Source organism: Bactrocera tryoni, unplaced genomic scaffold, assembly GCF_016617805.1.
Source record: "Bactrocera tryoni isolate S06 unplaced genomic scaffold, CSIRO_BtryS06_freeze2 scaffold_25, whole genome shotgun sequence".
Taxonomy (NCBI): Eukaryota; Metazoa; Arthropoda; class Insecta; order Diptera; family Tephritidae; genus Bactrocera; species Bactrocera tryoni.
Window position 1 is genome coordinate 3,101,048 of NW_024395977.1, and position 19,198 is coordinate 3,120,245.

Here is a 19,198-nt window from a genome sequence, read left to right on the forward strand (position 1 = left end):
ATCCAGGCCGGCACATTCTTAATAAGCCTGTATGTCCATCTTCCTTTGTCTGCCGCGTCCCATTGCTTTTGCCACTCCTCGAGACTTGTCTTCCTCTCCTTTTGCGCTCGTCAGCCGTTAGGCGCCTATTCATGGCTTTTGTTTTACAGTAGACTCTACTTAACTCAGAGGCCATTATATCCGGTGGCATAAGGCCAGATATGATAGCGCTCGCCTCGTGCGACACCGTTCTAAACGCACAGGCAACTCTAAGGGCGCATAGCCTGGACACAGATTTGGCCATATTGACACAGGTTTTTTGACGAAGGGCTGTCCCCCATATCGGAGCTGCATACATAAGCATTGATTGGCTAACTTTAGCCAGCAAAGCTCTCCTCCTTTGACTTGGGCCACCAATGTTTGCCATAATTCTCGAAAGGACCGCAGTCACTTTAGCCGCCTTTCCACAGGCCTTTTCAATGTGCGCCTTGAAATTGAGCCTCGTATCGATCATAACGCCAAGGTACCTCAGTGAATTTTGCGTTACAACGTTAAATCCATCAATGTTCAGTGTGACTGTTTCTAGCCTTTTCCTGCTCGTGATGAGCACTGCCTCTGTTTTTTCTCCTGCCAGCTGAAGCTTAGTACTCGTAAGCCAGTCTTTGATTTTCGACACGGTCTCATTGCATATGTTTTGTATCTGGAAGAGCTCTTTAGCAACGATCGTTACGGCAATGTCGTCCGCATAGCCAATTATCTGTGCTTCTTTTGGCAGCGGTAATCGTAACACCCCGTCGTACAGCACATTCCATAATAGTGGGCCTAGTACGGAGCCTTGTGGTACTCCACCTGTCACCATGTAGGTTTTGGACCTGTATCGGTATCATACAGCAGTAGTCTGTCAGACAGATAGCTGCTAATTGTCCTCAGAAGATACCCCGGTGTGTTTCTTGCCGCTAATGCCCTCAGTATATGTGGCCAGGATGCAGAGTTGAAAGCGTTCTTCACGTCAAGCGTGACCACAGCGCAGTATTTTTATCTCCATGCATCCATCTGGTGCCCTCTATGGCCTTGGCAGCAATGTCCGTCACTTTTCCAACTGCGTCCAGAGTGGACCGATGTCTTCTGAATCCAAATTGGTTTTCAGATAAACCTGGAGACTCTTCTTCTAGGTGACGTTCTAGACGTGTGCAAATCAGTCTTTCCAGTATTTTGGCCATCGTGTCGATCATGCAGAGTGGGCGATACGCACTCGGCTCTCCCGCTGGTTTGTTTGGCTTCTGAAGAAGAACCAACCGCTGTTTTTTCCAAATTTTGGGAAAACTCCTTCTTTAGGCATCGTGAGTAGAGTTCGGCGAAGGCCCTCTTGCAATGGTTGATTGCAATTTTCAGTACCTTGTTCGGGATGCCATCAAGTCCTGGTGCCTTTGAGTTGCCAAATCTCTCCGCCACATCCATTACCTCCTTCTCGTCGACAATTGGAGATTCCATCACGGTTGGTACTGTTCTACTCGATTGGGGTTCTTGCGTTGGGAAAAGCGTTTTCACCACCTTTTCTAGGAGGGTCGGACATGTTGGAGCTTGACTTTTACCCCCTCTGATTTTCTCCATCACAATTTTGTACGCGTCACCCCACGGATTCTCGTCCACCTTTTCACATAGTTCTTTAAAACTTGAGGACTTACTTCTTTTAATGGCTTTCTTGAGTTCCTTGCGTTTTTTTTTTGAAAGTTTCTCGCAGTCTTGCATGGTGTGGCGTACTTTGGCTTCTTTGGCATAGGCGTCTCGCTTTATGGCATTCGCTTCTTAGTGTGCTGATTTCCTCGTTCCACCAGTATGCGGGCCTTTGGGTTATGTTGTGCTTTTTCTACCCATAGCAGCATCACAGGCTTTACTTATGTGCTTCACTAGTTTTTCAGCCTGTCGGTCTACACTGATCGCATCATCTAAGTTCCCATCCAACATTAGTTTGAAAATTTCTTCATCTAGCGTTTCAACCTTCCACCCTTTTTTCTGCAATTTTTTAACGCTGGATCGGATTTGTGATTGCTTGCGGATTTCCAGCATGATGGCCAGGTGATCGCTATGTGTGTAAAAGTCGCACACTTTCCAATTTGCTGATCGTACTAGCGTGCTGCTGGCGAAAGTAATATCTATTACCGATCCGCGTCCATTCTTTTCAAAAGTATTTCTATCACCGGTATTGAGTAGCACTGCGTCTAACATAGAAAACGTTTTGAGTAGAGCATTACCCCGCCTGTTTGTGTAGCTACTACCCCATTCAATTGCCCATGCGTTAAAATCGCCTGCTATCACGTTTGGTGTAGTAGTGAGGGCGTCTCGGACAAGTTCGTCAAGAATTCTTTCGTAATCTCCCAGCAGCACACTCGGAGGGATATAGCAGCTGTAAAAATAAATGCCAACTATTTTCGCTCGCGTATAGTCAGATCTGCCCACGAGCGGCTTATCTTGGAAGGCGTTGCCCCCACAGGCCCATATGGCAGCTTTGTTTTCCTTGTCGGAGATCCATGTGGCAGCGTTTATATTTTTGTACTGCTCACACACTATCGCCACCTCTACCTTTTCCTCAAAGATTGTTTGCTTCAGTAGATCTTGAGCAGCTTCACAATGATTTAGATTAATTTGGACTACTTTCATTTTATCTTTTTGCACGCCGCTTGATATAGAGGACACTTCCAACTTCCTATCCGGTGACCTGTCTCCTTTTTCCCACTGCTTTTGCATGCTGCACACGACGGGCTTTTATCACATTCCTTTGCGAAATGCCCCTTTTCACCACACTTAGCACAGCATTTGCTTCGATCATCCTCGCTCGTGCATGCCCTCGCCAGATGGCCATATTCCAGACACCTGAAACACTTTCTGAGGTTCGGCTTTTCCCTTATTCTGCATACCGTCCATCCAATCTTTTCGTCAAAGGAATTTAGCTCTTTGATTTGTGATCGTATTGCCACCGCTATGTCTTCTTTAGTGGTTATTTCGTCCAAGTCTCGGATCTCCACTGATACTTCGTGGGTTAGGGCTCTTATTTGAGCTTGGTCGCCCAAAACCTTGCATATCTCCTTTTCGTATGCTCCTGTGTTCATCTGGGCCTTCTTCATTTCTAGAAGTATTTCGCCTTTTGCCGTCTTCCGGATCCTCGAGACGTTTTCTTCCAAGTTCTTTCAGAGCATCATCCTTTTTCACGGCTCTAAGCATATCGCTGTGCGAACATGTTACCATTGCGGGCAATGATAATTGCATCGGGCCTCGGACGTGGAGCAGAAACCGTCTTCTTATTCTTGTTTTGTGTTTTTTTTGGTTTCACCTGTGTCCATTCATTTCCCTGTTCCTCTGCCTTCGGAATGTTTCCTTCATTCCTCTTCCACGCAGTGGTCCTCTTTTGGACTTCCTCTTGACTGGCTTTCTTTTTTGGCGAGTCTTTCGCGTCTGCAGCTCGTCCTCACGGGGCCTTTTTGGAGTTGAATCCACTCCTGTGTGCCTCAAAGGAACATTTCGCCTGGTAGCTTTAATTTTGTTATACTCGCTTTGGGCGCGTTCATGGAGCTTTGTGACAGAAGTTAGCAGATCCCGGATCTGATTGTTGATCGATCGCTGAGGCAGTTTCATTGCTTCCGTTAGCCTCTTGATCATATCCCCCAATTCAGCCATAATGTCCCCTTCTGGTTGCGCTGGTTCCGCTCGAAGCGTGCTGTCTTGCAGCGCTGGTGGCGACGATCTCGCTCTTTCAGGCCTTTCCACGGTGAGCCCCTGTTTCGGTGATCGCATCAATCTTGGTGCGCGTCTAAAGGGATCAGCTCCGACGCAAAAACTACTCGGCGTTCTCCTGGATTGTTGGCCAGGCCCGTGTGCTCCGTCTTATGCTCAACTTAAATCTAACTTAGCCCGAAACCTAACTTAACCATTAAGACCTAAGGACGTATATTCAGTAGTCGACGCTGCCGGCTTTGTTTCATCAATGGCGATTCTGGTTGGGCTGTCGTTAATGGTTATGACTCCATCGTCAACTATGGTGCTAGCGTTAAGGTGACTCGGTTGCGTGTTACAATGTGCTGTGCCACCGGTGTGAAGTTGCAGAGCGCATGTTGTATTTGTAGTTAATCTGCAGAACGTTGAAATCGTTGTGGCTTCACAGTTATTGACCTCCAAAATTCCGCTCTTGCACTCGACCACTGTGTTTTCGTTGATTTGCAGCACGACGCCGTTGCGTACCACCGGACAAATCAAAACTTTCCTACACAAAAACTCAATTCTAGGATATTTGATCATAAAATGAATTACATCATTGTGCTGAATAACTTTAACGGTTGACGCTTCCATTAGTTTAGTGATGGCTATATCTGTGATTGGCCCAACCAATATGGATTTCAAACCCTCGTCATCGATGATTACTGGACTTACTACCTTTTTTTCGCAATTATATTCTGAATTTCCGTGATCATAATCCTATTTCTAGTAAGTAAAATTTCAAAAAGGTGCGCCGTATCGATTTTTTCTTTCTTCGCTTCTTTGAGGAGTTCATTTACCGTACTAGTTAGTGCGTTAATCTGTTCCTGTGTCTTTGTGTTAATCACTACCTGTCTATTGTTGGATTCTATTAGTTGGGCTTCTGTCATTCTAACTTGGTGGAAATCGTCAGCGTCTGGGGTACCTGTGATAAATTTAAGGGCTGAACCCAGAAAGTCTAGGCTTCTCGCCATTCTATGATGTACGCTTATAGCGGCTAGTAATGTTCTAACATGTCCATTGTCAGTCTCTAGCAACTTTCGCATGTGCGACTGCGGGAACAGGTCCGTCATGTTGGCAGTTTCATCTGTCATGCGCATAAACTCGGTCAAATTAGTTGAGTGACTCAGGTAATTGTATTCGTGCCATACTAGTGCGTCGCCGTCCACTACCGGTATGTAATGCGAGTGTGAGTAATCCGTTAATTTGGCTGCCGCTATCCCGAAAGTGAGAAGTATTGTGATTAAAAACTTTAAGAAGCAATATAAGGTGATTAGAAATTAATGTCGTCATTTTCTAAGGCTAAGTACTTTATATAAGGTTGTGCGTTTGCTATATCAATCCCATATTGGTTCTTCAACAGAGTCACAATGGTGTCCGAATTGAAGGACACCTCATTATCACAATAAATAGTTTTTGTTCCTGGGAAGAAATTAATCAACTGGAGGATGGGTATTTTTACATCCGCTATTGTTCGCGACGGTATCGGTTGAACTACTGCAAATTTAGAGAATTTATCAACGCTTCTTGTCGTTTCGTTTGCCAATTTGGACATTTTCGGAAAATAATAGTCACAGAGGATCTGTTTCACATTTTCCTGCGCAGCTCTATGAGCACGATTGTGTTCAGTAGTGACTATTTCCCTTTATTCAGCCTTGTTCGTTATATCCGACACCATGTTTTTGCAGTACCAGAATTTGGTAGATGGGCATCTTACCAATTCGTGTTGTATGCTGACTAGCGCCGGTAGCTCGCAGTGAATCGCGTTCACCACGAGGGGGTTAATGACCTCCTTTACTTCGTCAATGAGGCTGTTTCTATTCATGAAGTGAATAACGTGGCGGGTTTTTCCGCCAAAGGGTATAAAATCTCGTTTCAGAGGAAAACGCGACTCTTTCAAAACTATTTGATTCCTGAAGCAGTTTATGGGTTTTTCTGTTGCTTCGACCGTGTAGGTCAGTGACAATTCACTGTGAACTGTCGCCGCGTCAGATTTGAGTTCGCTCTCCAACACATTTATGTTCTGCCGGGAGAGAGCATCTGCGACAGAGTTTTTCTTACCAGGTTTATAATGAATTTTAGCATTATGTTCGTCTATGAATGCTTTCCACCGTTTTATCTTTGCATTCGGGTTCTTATCAGAAACAGCAAACGTTAGAGGCTGGTGGTCTGTATAGATGTTGATATCCCTAGTTCCGTAGAGATAATTTTGAAGTTTCCCTAAAGCCCATACTATGGCCAGTAATTCTCTTTCATTTGTTGCATAATGCATTTCTCTATCTTTCAGCGCTCTTGAAATCATTGTAATGGGTTTACCATTCGGCGAGAGAACTGCGCCAATGCCGTGAGCGGAGGCGTCTGTCGTTAGGTCAAATGGTTTTTTAAAATCTGGATACATTAAGATGACATCTTCAGATGCCAGGATGTTTCTTAATCTTTCGAAGGCATTGCGTTGCGCTTCACTAAAATCAATGGGTACCCTTCTAGATTTGTGTTTACTTACTGAGCCATTTTCACCTTTTAGGATCTCAGTTAGAGGTCTTGCTATGGAGGCGAAATCTTTTACGAAACACCTGTAATAGCTTGCTAGCCCTAGAAAGGATCTAAGGCTGAACAAATCCTTAGATTCAGGATATTCCTGAACGGCTTTGACCTTTGCGGGGTCAGTTTTTGCCCCACCTCTTGTTACTATGAAGCCGAGATATTCCACACTTGTTTTAAAAAATATGTGTTTTTTCTCGTGACACTTTCATGTTGACCTCACACAGTTTTTCCAAGACCCAATTTATATGTTTGACATGTTCCGATTCATTTTCGGAAAAAATTATGACGTCATCGACGTAAACATAGCATGATTTGCCAATTTGTTCGCGTAAGACGTCGTCGATCGCCCTCTGGAAGATGCTTCCAGCATTCTTCAAACCGAATGGCAATCGACAAAAGTCATATTTCCCACCGTTAACGGAAAAGACGTTTTCTCGCGATCCTGCTCGGCGAGGACAATCTGATGGTAGCCTGACTTTAAATCTAAAGTTGTAAAGTACTTGGCTTTCTAAATTTGCCAAAATCATTGAAATATTCGGGTATTTATCGGCAATAGTGCGCTCGTGGAGCTTCCTAAAATCAATAACCAGACCTTTGTTTTTGTTGCCTAACTCGTCGTAACCGTTTTTATCTACGACCCATGTTGGATTATTGTAAGGGGACCTTGACGGTCTAATGATTTTATTGCGTAGCAATTCTCTTTTTTCCTTTTCCACAAAACCTGCTACTCCCATTGGGTGAGGGTACAACTTCGAATAAATAGCCTCGTTATCTTTGGTTCGGATCGTGGCCACAACCGAAGTGTTAAATGGCAACAGCTCGTTAGAGTCTGCGAATGCCTTAATCCTTTTCAGAATAATTTTTTTAAATTCTGCCTTCACTGAACTTGGTACCTGTATGTCGTTGACATTTGTAAAGTTAACGTTGCTGCACTTATGATATTGCAGATCTTCTGACATGGTATCATAATTTATTTTGCCTCCGTCTAGGTCAATAGTCGCGCCCACCTGCGTTAGCAGGTCAAGGCCTATGATTCCGTCGAACAGTGTTAGACTATTCAACACAAAGAATTTGGATGTTACCCCGAAAATATTTATCAGGCATTTCTGTTTGATTTTATTGGACCCATGGATGGAGTTCACATTAAACGAGGAGTCTACCGGCTTTACGCCTTTAAGCTCCTTTACGGGCCTGACATAATTTTTTGCCGCCCCCGTGTCAATTAAAAACCTTAGTGTTTTCCCAGCCAACGTCCGCTCAAGGAACGGTAGCCGGGAGTGGCCTCTAAAAAATTAATAGAGTCACTTTCGTAGTCAACCCCATTTTCATTATCTACCTCTGCTACTGCAGCTGCGGCAGCAACCTCATACGCTTGGAAATCCTGATCAACATCCGAATGATTCAAATTGTTGATCCTTTGACGCCTAAAATCTGTCATACGCTCTGAATTATTCTGTCTCTTATTTACCTGAACGGGAGCATTGTGAATACCGGCAGCTTGTGCCTGTTGGTATTCCGTTGGGTGCCTAAATTTAAACGAACTAGGATCGACGTCCATAGGTTCGGGGCCTCTACCATGAAAATCCCTATCATTTTCGTGTTGCCTAAATGATGAAGTCTTTCCTGCATTATTTCTGCCCTGACTCTTGAAGTGATGTGGATTTTTTGCGTGATTGGCAGCGCCGCCACTATTCTGTGAATAATTATTTTGCCGCCGAGTTTGGGATTTTTGTCCCTCTGACTTTTGAGCTCTCTCTTCGGCATTTTTAGTGTAAGTTGCCGCGAACATGTACCTATCGTGACTTGACTCGGCCTCGCGGGCTAGTGCCAAGGCACTTGGTAGAATTTTTTGGTCTAGCTGGGAATACAGCCTGGTGTAGGGGTCTTTTTAAACCCGATACGAACGTTTTTAGGGCATCACATCTAAATTTTTCATTTAGGACAGCTGCAGCAGCGTTTTAGCGTTTTATTTATTATGAGGGTCAGTTTCTTTTCTATCTCATCATAGTACTGTGACAAGCTCAAATCGCCCTGACGCAAGGTATCTAACCCTTGTTGGAGAATGCGCACAGGAGTTTTGTCAGCGTAGGTGAAATCTAATCGTGCCACAATGGCCTTAAAATTTAGAATTGTGTTAAATAAGGCCAGTTTATTATTCGCTGAACCCCTAATTTTATTCCGAATAATACCTACTGCCTCGTAATGCTTTACGCTGCCTTCATAAGGTTCGAATAATTCGTAGGCGGCCATCGCTGCCTGCCTCCACGAAATATATTCCTCTTGTTTGCCATCAAACTCTGGCAATGACTTGACGAGTTCTAACGTCTGACTGCACGATTTTTCCTGCACTATCGCAACTTTCTGGTAGCTTTCTACTACAGGGGTCGTGACCCTCAATGCACTCATCTCGTTCCTAACATCACTAATTTTTTCATCAATAACCTGTTTCCATGGAGCGGTCTGTGCCGCCAATGCGGCTTCTAACACCACTTGTACCTGTCTTGCGTCCATACCCGTTTCTGTTTCCACTACGTCTGCCACACGTAACCTTTTACTTAGTATGGTTTATCAGTTCCTGCACAGAGTTATCGTAAAGCTCTTTATCGTGAGGGGGGTGGCTCGTTAGACCCTGAACAAACTAACACACACAAGTATTTTTTCACTCCAACGCGGCACAATCGTTAGCGGCCACCAAAACAATAAAAAATAAAAAAAAGATCACTTCACTCTTTATATAATGCTGCTTTATTAATTTCACAAATGATGACGATTGGCTGTGCCATTCACTTACATGATTTTTCAATAAATATGGTAATTCCGTTCCTCTGTGGCTGGGTTGTTGATTGTTGATCGCTAATTTTCCTTTTCGTGCCCCACGATGGGGGCCAATTAATGATGTATGCTGTAATCACTATATGATGTGTATGAGCCGGTCGTCGGACGCGGCAATAATTACACTAGTTGTATGTTTTGCAAATACACTTTATTGGCCAGGCCCAAGTGCTCCGGCTTTTGCTCAACTTAAATCTAACTTTGCCCAAAACCTAACTTAACCATTAAGACCTAAGAACGCATATTCAGTAGTCGACGCTGCCTGCTTTAACGTCTGCGTCGTGCTGGCTCTGCTTCATACAATTGTTTATACAATTGGTGATAGTGCAAGTAACGATCGCTGGTCAACTGTTTACGCAATCGGCGTCAGTTTGTGTAAGAACGCGCAGTTGCGTGTGGCTTGCTGTCCGTCTGCCTCACCGCCTTGGTGGTTGTTATTGTTTACGTAATCTGCTGATTAGGCAAGATGTTGTATTGTCCTCACCACATTCGTACCCAACTGGAAATTGGGCATTATATGGTGAGCACGTGATTTTTCTAAGCAATTTTGATTGGAATCTTTGTATTATATCAATATTAGTATGCAAGTTATTTTACTCGCTATGTGTTTTCTCCACGTAAGTCTTCTGTCTAGGTCAGTGGTTCCCAAACTTATTTTGTCTACCGCCCACTTTGAGAATAAATATTTTTTAGCGCCCCCATTTTATCACCTATTTAAAAACCACTATAACTTCAAATTAATTATTTTGTTCTATATATGTATGTATATTAACGGAGAATTGTAAACGAAACTTTTACTATAACCAGCAACTTGAAACCTAAGCGCAGTAGGTAACATACAACGGCGCTTAGGTCTCAAGTTAACTCTTACGGGCTCCACCTGCCAACAAGAATGATTATTGAAACACAACTTTATACTCGTAGTATTAAAACAGAGAATCTTTTATTAAAAATAAAACTAAAATAATCGATCCATATATAAAAACGAATGTGAAGGATGAATCTGATGCTGTTTAATAAGTTTGTTAATATCAGGTTCCAATTTACTCAAGAACAGTCGCAAGTCGCCACGTTCGGTAACAAGCAAACGATTTCTATTTTTAGTAAGCAGTGTTGTCACAGCACTAAATCCACGTTCACACAAATATGACGATGGGAATGCTATCAAGAATCGTTGAACGATTGACCACAATCCAGTGTACAATTGCGAGATCCGTTTTTGTAGCCAAAATTCTTGGTAACCATTTTTGAACTTGATTTTTATTTCCTCGTTTGTTGTCAATTCTATAAGTTCTTCTTCCAGCTGAGGTGACATTGCTGTGTTGACATTTGAAAACGGATCCAACACCCAGTCTGGTATTTCCAAGTTCAAAATGTCCTGGTATCGTTCGGTGAAGTCAATGTGGAGGTTTTCCAAATGTTGGCAGTAGACAAACAATTCGTCGTTACTGCATGATACTGATAAATTCGGAAAATTGTGAAACTCACGTCTGCCCAGATTCTTTTTGTGTAGAAGAAGTTTGGCTGCGAAAGCAGCAACGACGTTTTCTGTTTTAATTAAATTTAGTTTATCGCCTTGCAGTTGGAGATCCATGTCGTTGAACAATTTATACAGGTCTGTCATGTAAGCTATATCATTCTTTAATGTTATGAGCTTGTCTTGCAATTCTGTATCTTTAGTTTCCAAGAACTCTATAACAGAGTCAAAAAGGTTAAAGAATCGAGTCAGACAATTGCCTCTTGATAGCCAACGAACTTCAGTATGAAACAACAAACGATTGAAATCCTCGTCATTAGTAACACAAAGCTGATGAAATAATCTATCATTCAAAGAGCTGTTGCGGATTTTATTGACTGCTTTGATGGCATATTGCAGTGATTGCAATAGTTTTTCACTTAAGTTTCTAGCAACTTAATGTTGTCTATGAATAACGCAATGTACACCAAGGACATCTGGAATTTTATTTTTTAAGTACGCTATGAAGCCTTTATGGCACCCTGTCATAGCCGGAGCGCCATCCGTAGCAACTGAAATAATATTTTTCAAAGGAATTTCTTTCTCATTGCAAAACTTTTCCAATATATTGAATATTGTTTCGCCTTTTGTATCGGTCTCTAAATTTCTATCAAATAATAGTTCTTCACATATTTTCTCATCTTTAATAAAACTGACGTAAGACAACAACAATGCTTTATTAGTTGGTAGAGTGGACTCATCCAGCTGAATTAAAAATTGACTTGACCTCAGGTGATCGTACAATGATTCTTCAATGTTTTCAGCCATTTCATCAATTCGTCTTTGCACAGAATTATTACTCAAAGGAATTTTTCGGATAAAATCTGCGGCCGGTTTATGAAGCACGGTAGTTATTACCTCATTTATTACTGGAAATATTAACTCTTCTCCGATGTTATGTGGTTTGCCGTTTTGAGCAATTAACAAAGAGATATTGTACGAAGCTCGAAGTCCGTCGTCATTTTGCTTAGCAGCCGCCGAAAATAGTTTTGCTACATTTGGCTGAATATTAAGCTTCTTCTCTAGGTCTTGAAAATATGTTACATTCTTGTCTTTCTTATCTGGATGCATTTTATTCAAATGATCTTGCAGTCTTGAAGGCTTCATTGCTTCAATCGAAAATGTTTTTAGACATAGAAGACACAAAGGCGAGGATGGGTTTGTGGGATTTTCAATGAATCCGAATTTAATGTATTCCGCACAGTATTGCCGTCTCTTCTTTTTTACTTCCGACATTGTTTTGCTTTGAGAAATACGTTTAATTTCGCGAGTAGTGTAAAGGAGGCGTAAGAAGGATAAAGATCCTTTTTTTATTTTCCACATAAAAGATTTAAGGAGTTCAAAAGCTCAAAACGTGCATTACATCAGCTACCTACCCGACGTCATTTCGCAAGTGATAAAATAAATTATTCAAGAGCTCAAAGCCTTCGCTACATCAGCTCGAACCTACCTACCCTACACCTTTGCGCAAATGATTATATTATGATAGCAAATGCCCACATACAGATTTGGCAATTGGAATAGCAATACGTTTAACAGTTTGTATTCTATAAATTCTATCCTGTCGAGATGCCCCGTTATGAAACAGAGCGACCGATTGACATGATTTTTATTTTTTCCATATTCAATAAAATAGGACAGATATATGAACTACGCGGAGAGAAATATACATAGAACCGAGTTTTGAGCAATCTTTTAATTCATATTAGTTGATGTTCACAAGTTGTTGTTGAGAGTCGAGAGCTCATGTAGTCGTTGTCTAAGAGGCCTCCTAGCTAAATAAAATTACAAATAACCCCCCAGGTCTCTACACAACGCCCCCATTTTCTTTCTGGGTCTCTTACCGTCCCCCTTGATACCTGCAGCGCCCACAAGGGGGCGTTATCACCCACTTTGGGAAACATTGGTCTAGGTGAATACCAAGATATGTTGCTTCATTCGCTTGGGTTACTAAAATATTGTTAATTTTTATTGCCGGTCACACTTTTGGTCTAAGCGCAACAGCTTACACTTTTGTTCATTCACATTTATACGCCAGTAGGCTAGCCATTTTTCAACAGAACTTAAGTGCTACGCTAATACTTTTGAGGCTATAATGTGGCATTTTTTACAGCTCACTAAAGCTGTGTCATCCGCAAAAGTTGAAGTCAATATATTATTAGCTGTTGGAAAATCTGCTGAATATGTTATGTATAGAGTTGGGCCTAAAACACTGCCCTGTGGTACACCTGTCCTCGTTCATCAGATATGAAATCTCCCTTTTTTACCATAAATTGTCTATTTTTTGAATAAGACTCCAATGTTTATTACAATTCTAAAGGTAGAATGTGTTTAGTCTTATATAAAAGGCCTTTATGCCATACCTTATCAAATGCCAGAGCCACGTATAGAAATATAGCTGAACAGTACTCTCTGTGCTCAAATGCTTGTCTTATCTCGTTAGTTTCAAATACATATATAATTCAAGATAATCTGCGACTTTTTCAATGAAATTGGATAGTATCCGAGACTCTGAATTGCATTGTAGAGCAAAGAGAGCACCTCGACAACAATATTTGGTAGCTCAATGAACATTTTTGGGGTAATATTGTCATATCCTAGCGACTTTTTGGGTTAAGTTCTGTTAGATTCTAATAATTTCAGAAGATGAAGTCTTAAAACACTTGAGTGACTCGTTAGCTGAGTGAAAGGGGAGCGTTTTATATGCCATTCTCGTCTTGCACGCCTTTTTTCATTTACAAGCCTTTCTATTTCACTATTAGCAATTTTTCTGAAACCGAGCGACTTTTCTTTCGTGTTGTTAAGTCAGCTGCATTAGTTATTATATCATTGAGTTCTCTTATGCTTTCGTCAATATCTTTTCCTGTACAGGGTCCGGCACTCGAAGTGTAACCAACTTCAGACCGTTCGCACAGCTGTCGCAATGGAATCACCTGTTTATAAATTTGCTGAATGACAGTTCGGAGTATTGTTCACAAGTGATCAGCGATGGAATTCAAACGGAATAGTGTGATTGCCTTATATTTAGCTGGAAAATCACTGCCAGCAATTGTTCGTAAGCTCAAACACCTTAATGTGAATAAAGTTTTTGTTTATCGCACTATCACTCGTTACAATGATGTTATACTGGTAGCAACGCAAAACGCTATGGAGGTGGTTATCAAAAGACTGCAACGTCACGTGAGATGGTTCGGAAACTGAAAAAGCGGTTTGAGTGAAATCCAGTACGAAGTGCCAATCAAATGGCTAAAGAACTCAAAAAATCCGACCACAGCATCCGACGCATATTGAAAAATGAGCTCAAGGTCAAGCCTTACAAGTTCCAAGAGCCCCATGATCTCACACCGAAGCAGCAAGAAGTAAGACTTGAGAAAGCGAAGCAGTTGCTTCGCTTGGCCGAAAGCGGTCAAATTCCGAACATTGTGTTTTCTGACGAAAAAATTTGTCCAATTGAGCAATTCGTAAATTTTCAAAACGATAGGGTTTACTTGACCAACCGTTCATACGAGAATCTAAGTCATCGGTTGGCCACCAGGAGGCAGCACCCGCCAAAAATAATGGTTTGGGCCGCTGTCACCGCAGATGGGCGCTCTCCAATAGTTTTCATCGAGCCTGGCGTAAAACTAAATGCGACATATTATCGGGAGAGTATTCTGGAGGCTGCTTTGAAGCCGTGAACCAACAAACATTTCGGTCGCAAACCATGGACGTTTCAACAAAACTAAGCACCGTCTCACAAAGCGCGAGTGAACCAAGAATGGCTGAAAAACAACGTTCCGAACTTCATTACAACCACACAATGGCTCTCGAATTCACCAGATGCGAATCCAATGGATTATTCTCTCTGGCCCATTTTGGAGAGCAAGGTCCGAAGTAAAAAATACAAAAGTCTTGAGATGTTGAAGAAAGCCATAGTCCGTGAGTGGGCCAAAATACCGGCAAGTCACATTCGGACAGCTTGCGATTCGTTTTTCGACCGTCTCAAGGCCTTAGTTAAGGCAAAAGGTGGTCATATCGAGCAAGAGTGAATTGGTCCTGAATTTATGATTATTTTCACACATTTAGTACCTTAAAATAAATAAAAATAATTTTGCAAACCGAATGTATGGCTTTTTTAATTGGTTACCCTGTATTTACTTTGTACTCAATATTAATGTACTCACGTATTTTTTATATTTTAGCCAGTTTGTTTTATAACGTGTTAGACCCGCTTTTGGTTCAGCGAATATGGGTTGTTCAGATATCTTTATTAGAACAGGAGAGTCAGAAGATAGGTTAGTACAAGTATTACAGCAAAATCGATTAAATCCGGTATTTTGTTACGATCAAGTTCAGCTGTATCACACTATTATAAATAGACACAATCTATTTATAATATTGTGATACAGCTGTCGCCTTTCGGATTAATTAGTCGTGAGCCCCAATACGTGTGTTTGTGTGTTTTGCATTATAGTTCCAAAAAAGTTTCTAAATTGGATGTATGTAATTATACCCTTAACAGGATATATTAAGTTTGTCACGAAGTTTGTAACACCCAGAAGGAAGCGCCGGAGATCCTATAAAGAATATTTATAATTGATCAGTATGTTGAGCTGAGTCGATTTAGCCATGTCCGTCTGTCTGTCTGTCCGTCTGTCTGTATATATTCGAACTAGTCCCACAGTTTTTAAGATATCGTTTTGAAATTTTGCAAACGTCATTTTCTCTTCACAAAAGTTGGCACAGGTTATTTTCTAAGATAATAATGTAATATACGAAGTAACTGTTTAGGTCGGCTTCCTATAGCTGCTGTACAAAGTGAACGATCGGAATCTAGTGGTGGTATGGAAAACCTTTGCCTTTGGCAAGATATGTTCACGAAATTTGGTATAGATTATTTTTTAAGGCAACAATGTAATCTCCGAAGAAATTGTTCAGATCGGTTAACCAAAGCATATACATAGCTGCCATACAAACTTAACGATCGGAGTCAAGGGCTTGTATGGAAAACTTTCGCATTTGACGTGGTATCTTCACGAAATTTGACATGGATTAGTACGAAAAAATTGTTCAGATCGGATTACTATAGCATATAGCTTGCATATAAACTGAACACATAGTTACTAAAAGAAATGCACCTGTGAAGGGTATATTAGCTTCGGTTCAGCCGAAGTTAAATTTTTTTCTTGTTTTGATGATGAATTTTTGTAACTCTTACGCATATGCGTTTCGGGAGATTTGTATAAGTTTTAACTGAGGTGTAGTGCGGTTTCGTAATGGCAAGGAAAAAATCTACGTTGCTAACACTAAAAGAGAAAGTTGACATTTTAAAGAAACTAAGTGCAAGATATTTTGTAAATCCCTTAGCCAAAAGTTGTCAAGTTTTTACGTGCATAGCTCGTATAAACAAAAATGAAGACACCATAAAGAAGTTCGTGTCGCATGCCGAATCTGGTCCTTGAAAGAGGAAAATGTTTAAACCATCAGACCTTCCAAAAATGGAAAAACACTAATGAAATGGTTTGCAATACAACGAGAAAAGAAATTACCTATCATGACAGATATGCTCAAGGCAAAGACCAAATTTTTTGCAAACATACAGGAAAAGCCAGGTTACTTTCGTGCTAGCAATGGGTGGATCACAAATTTCAAAAACAGATAAGGAATACGAACACTGAAAATGAGTGGTGAAAAACTTTCGAATAATATTCATTCAGTTAACCTATTTTTTCAAAACCTAAACAAAAAAAATTACTGAATTACGCAAAATATTACGGATTTGCCTGTTGTCTAGAAAGGAAATAAAAGTGCTTGGCTGACCTTGGCTTTATATGAAGAATGGTTTCACAAAACATTTGTTACAGAGGTGTGTCTTATTAATTTAAAATTTCTTAAAACTGCAGGTAAAAGAGTTTTTCCGTTGCGAAGAAGATGGCATCCCTCAGAGTTACGTTTATAGCTAGCTGAAGATACATCAAAAATTCATACCATTTCAAGTTTGTGTCCAGAAGTAGAACCATTGCATAAAATATCCATTTTTGAAATTGAGCAATGGATTGTTGAGCCTACATTGGAGTCTTTCGTACAAAATGAAGTACACTGGGCCATTGATGATAACTCTACTGAAGGTGAAGAAACAAACGACGTGATCCTCAATACGAAGAAAGTTACGTCGGCGGAGACAATATCAGCATTCAATATTTGCCTAGAATGGGCGGAGAAAAACAACGCTTCCTTAAACGATGTTATGACGCTTCAGAGGCTCAAAAGCAACGTAGTACTGAACAAGCGAGCTGGCACCAAACAATTAAAAATGTCAATTTTTCTTAATTCCACATACATATGTATATGTACTTATATATTTTTAATATGTATGTAACATATTTAACTTAAGGGGGGTCATACCATTAGGTAATATTTTCCAATTTTATTATGGAAGAATAAAAAAAGATCACATCCGATTTGTTTGCATATATATTAAGAGATATTGCTTCCTGGCTAGGCTTTTTATCCGAAACGGAAAAAGCAATTTTTTTTTTATCTTCTATCTTTTATCAAGTGCATAGTAGAGGGGTTTCGAGAATTTCGAAAAATCGGGGATGTAGCACTTCACGCACTTGAGTATAAAATTGTCTATGAAATACGCTTTAGTTCAAGTAAATCGGTTAAATAATTCGCTCGCAATTTTTACGGCCGGATGAAAAAGTTAGTTTGGAGGAAACGAGTCTAAAAGTTCTCCGTTTGTATAGACCGCAGCATGAAGTGCAATGGTTCTAGGCAGTGGCGTAGCTACAACTTCGGGCGCCCGGGGCCAAGGATGTTCTGCCGCCCCCCTTTATCTACCTACCTACAAGTTTCATGAGGTGGTTCGAATAAAAGTAAATTTTTACAAAATATCTTCGATATTAAGTATATAAAATTTAGGAACTAGAAGCCACGCAAATTCTGAAGTTTGAAATTTTTAGTAAATTTACAAGACATCTTATTAAAAGCCATAGAAAAAACCCATTTTCGCCCAATATCCGAATTGGAATTTTTAAATACCATTTTTGAAAATTTGGAGAAATAAAAGTATTTGGTACATTCAAAGCATAGGGTAACTGTGAGAGTGACACGTCGCTAGGCAAAGCCAGAAAAGTGCATCTTTATGTTCTATCACTATTTTTAAGAAAGATATAAGACAAATTCAAAGACTGAAGAGTATTCGAGTAAAAATTAATATTTTTCATTGTTATTCAGATTACTACATTGTGAGTGTACAACTCTTTATCTTTTATAATAAATTTTGTAACAAAATTTGTGGAAGTATTTCTCTGAATATTAAAAAACAGCGAAGATCGCTTTTCCGCCCCCCAAGACGTTGCGCCCGGGGCGACGGCCCCCTCCAACGGTAAGAATTTAAAGATTCTTTTTTGGGAGCTTGTCTTAAAAATCATATATTTGGTTCTTCGAGCCAGATACTAAATCTCGACCAAATTAAAAAGTTCTGTTCAAATTACAGGCAAATTAAAACAAAAAATGTAAGACGGGTGTATATTCCCGCATATTAAACTGAACACATAATCCATTTTAGCAAGAAACTAATAGCAGTGATCTAACTGCCATCCAAAAAAAATTACTCAACGGCTGCGACCAAATCAATATACCTCCAACGATTTCTTTGGAGAATACCGAGCAGTTACACATACAGGAGAAGTGTTGTGGTAAAATACTCAAAATGGGAATATATAGAAATAAATTCTTGTAACCCAAGCAGATTTATCTGAAAAGAATAAAAGAGGATTTGAAAAAAAATTTACAAAAGTTCCAATATTTTATCTATTTTCGGAAACTGAGAAAGAAACAACAGAAGTAATAGAGGAAGATAGAAAAGAAAATGAAGTTGAAGAAGAATCCTTTAAAAAATTTTAATGAACCATCAATAATTGAGAAATTGATACCTTGGCATTTGTCATCCCCGGGAGGCTCCCATTTTAGGGAAGGAAAAAATGAAGCGTTTGAAGATTAGGAAGAAGCTGATGCTAAAGCATATGAGAATAAAGAGGAAGTTCAGGTTTTGTACAAATCAACACCATTGCCGAAAAATAGCAAAGATATTTTAGTTGAGCCATGCTTACTTGTTTAGTGCCAGCAAAGCCGAGATACTATAAAACATAAATTAGTATACAAAATCAAAGACATAAATATGCAAAAACACATACAGTCCACTAAACATAAATATTTAAGTTCAATTATATTAAACTTACATGCATCGATACATACCAACGATTTGGTGTCATTCCATACTTACGTCTTTATATCTATAAGTAGTTTTTTTCGTTTCAGGCAAAAAGTTGTGCCTCATTAAACATCTTCCAACAGTTTTCCGCGATATATTTAATCTATATTCTTTATTGGTTTCCGGCATTATTTGTCTTGAAGACTGAATAATAAACAAGTAATCATATTATAGCCCTTTATACTCTTTAAACGATCTTTGTCAATTCCGGTTTGTCCGGAAAGTAATAGAACTGAGTCGATTTAAAAGAATGGTTGAACCAATCGTTACAATTATTAAAAACTTTCAAAATAGGCTCCTTCTGCGTAGATGCAGCGCCGCCA

At 40.2% G+C, this 19,198-nt stretch overlaps 1 protein-coding gene across 1 annotated transcript in view; it reads left to right on the forward strand.

Annotated features, from left to right (window-relative positions):
• The window catches only part of LOC120780383, a 374,181-nt gene that overhangs the window by 96,361 nt on the left and 258,622 nt on the right, over window positions 1-19,198 (forward strand). The gene's annotated exons all lie outside the window — the stretch shown is intronic.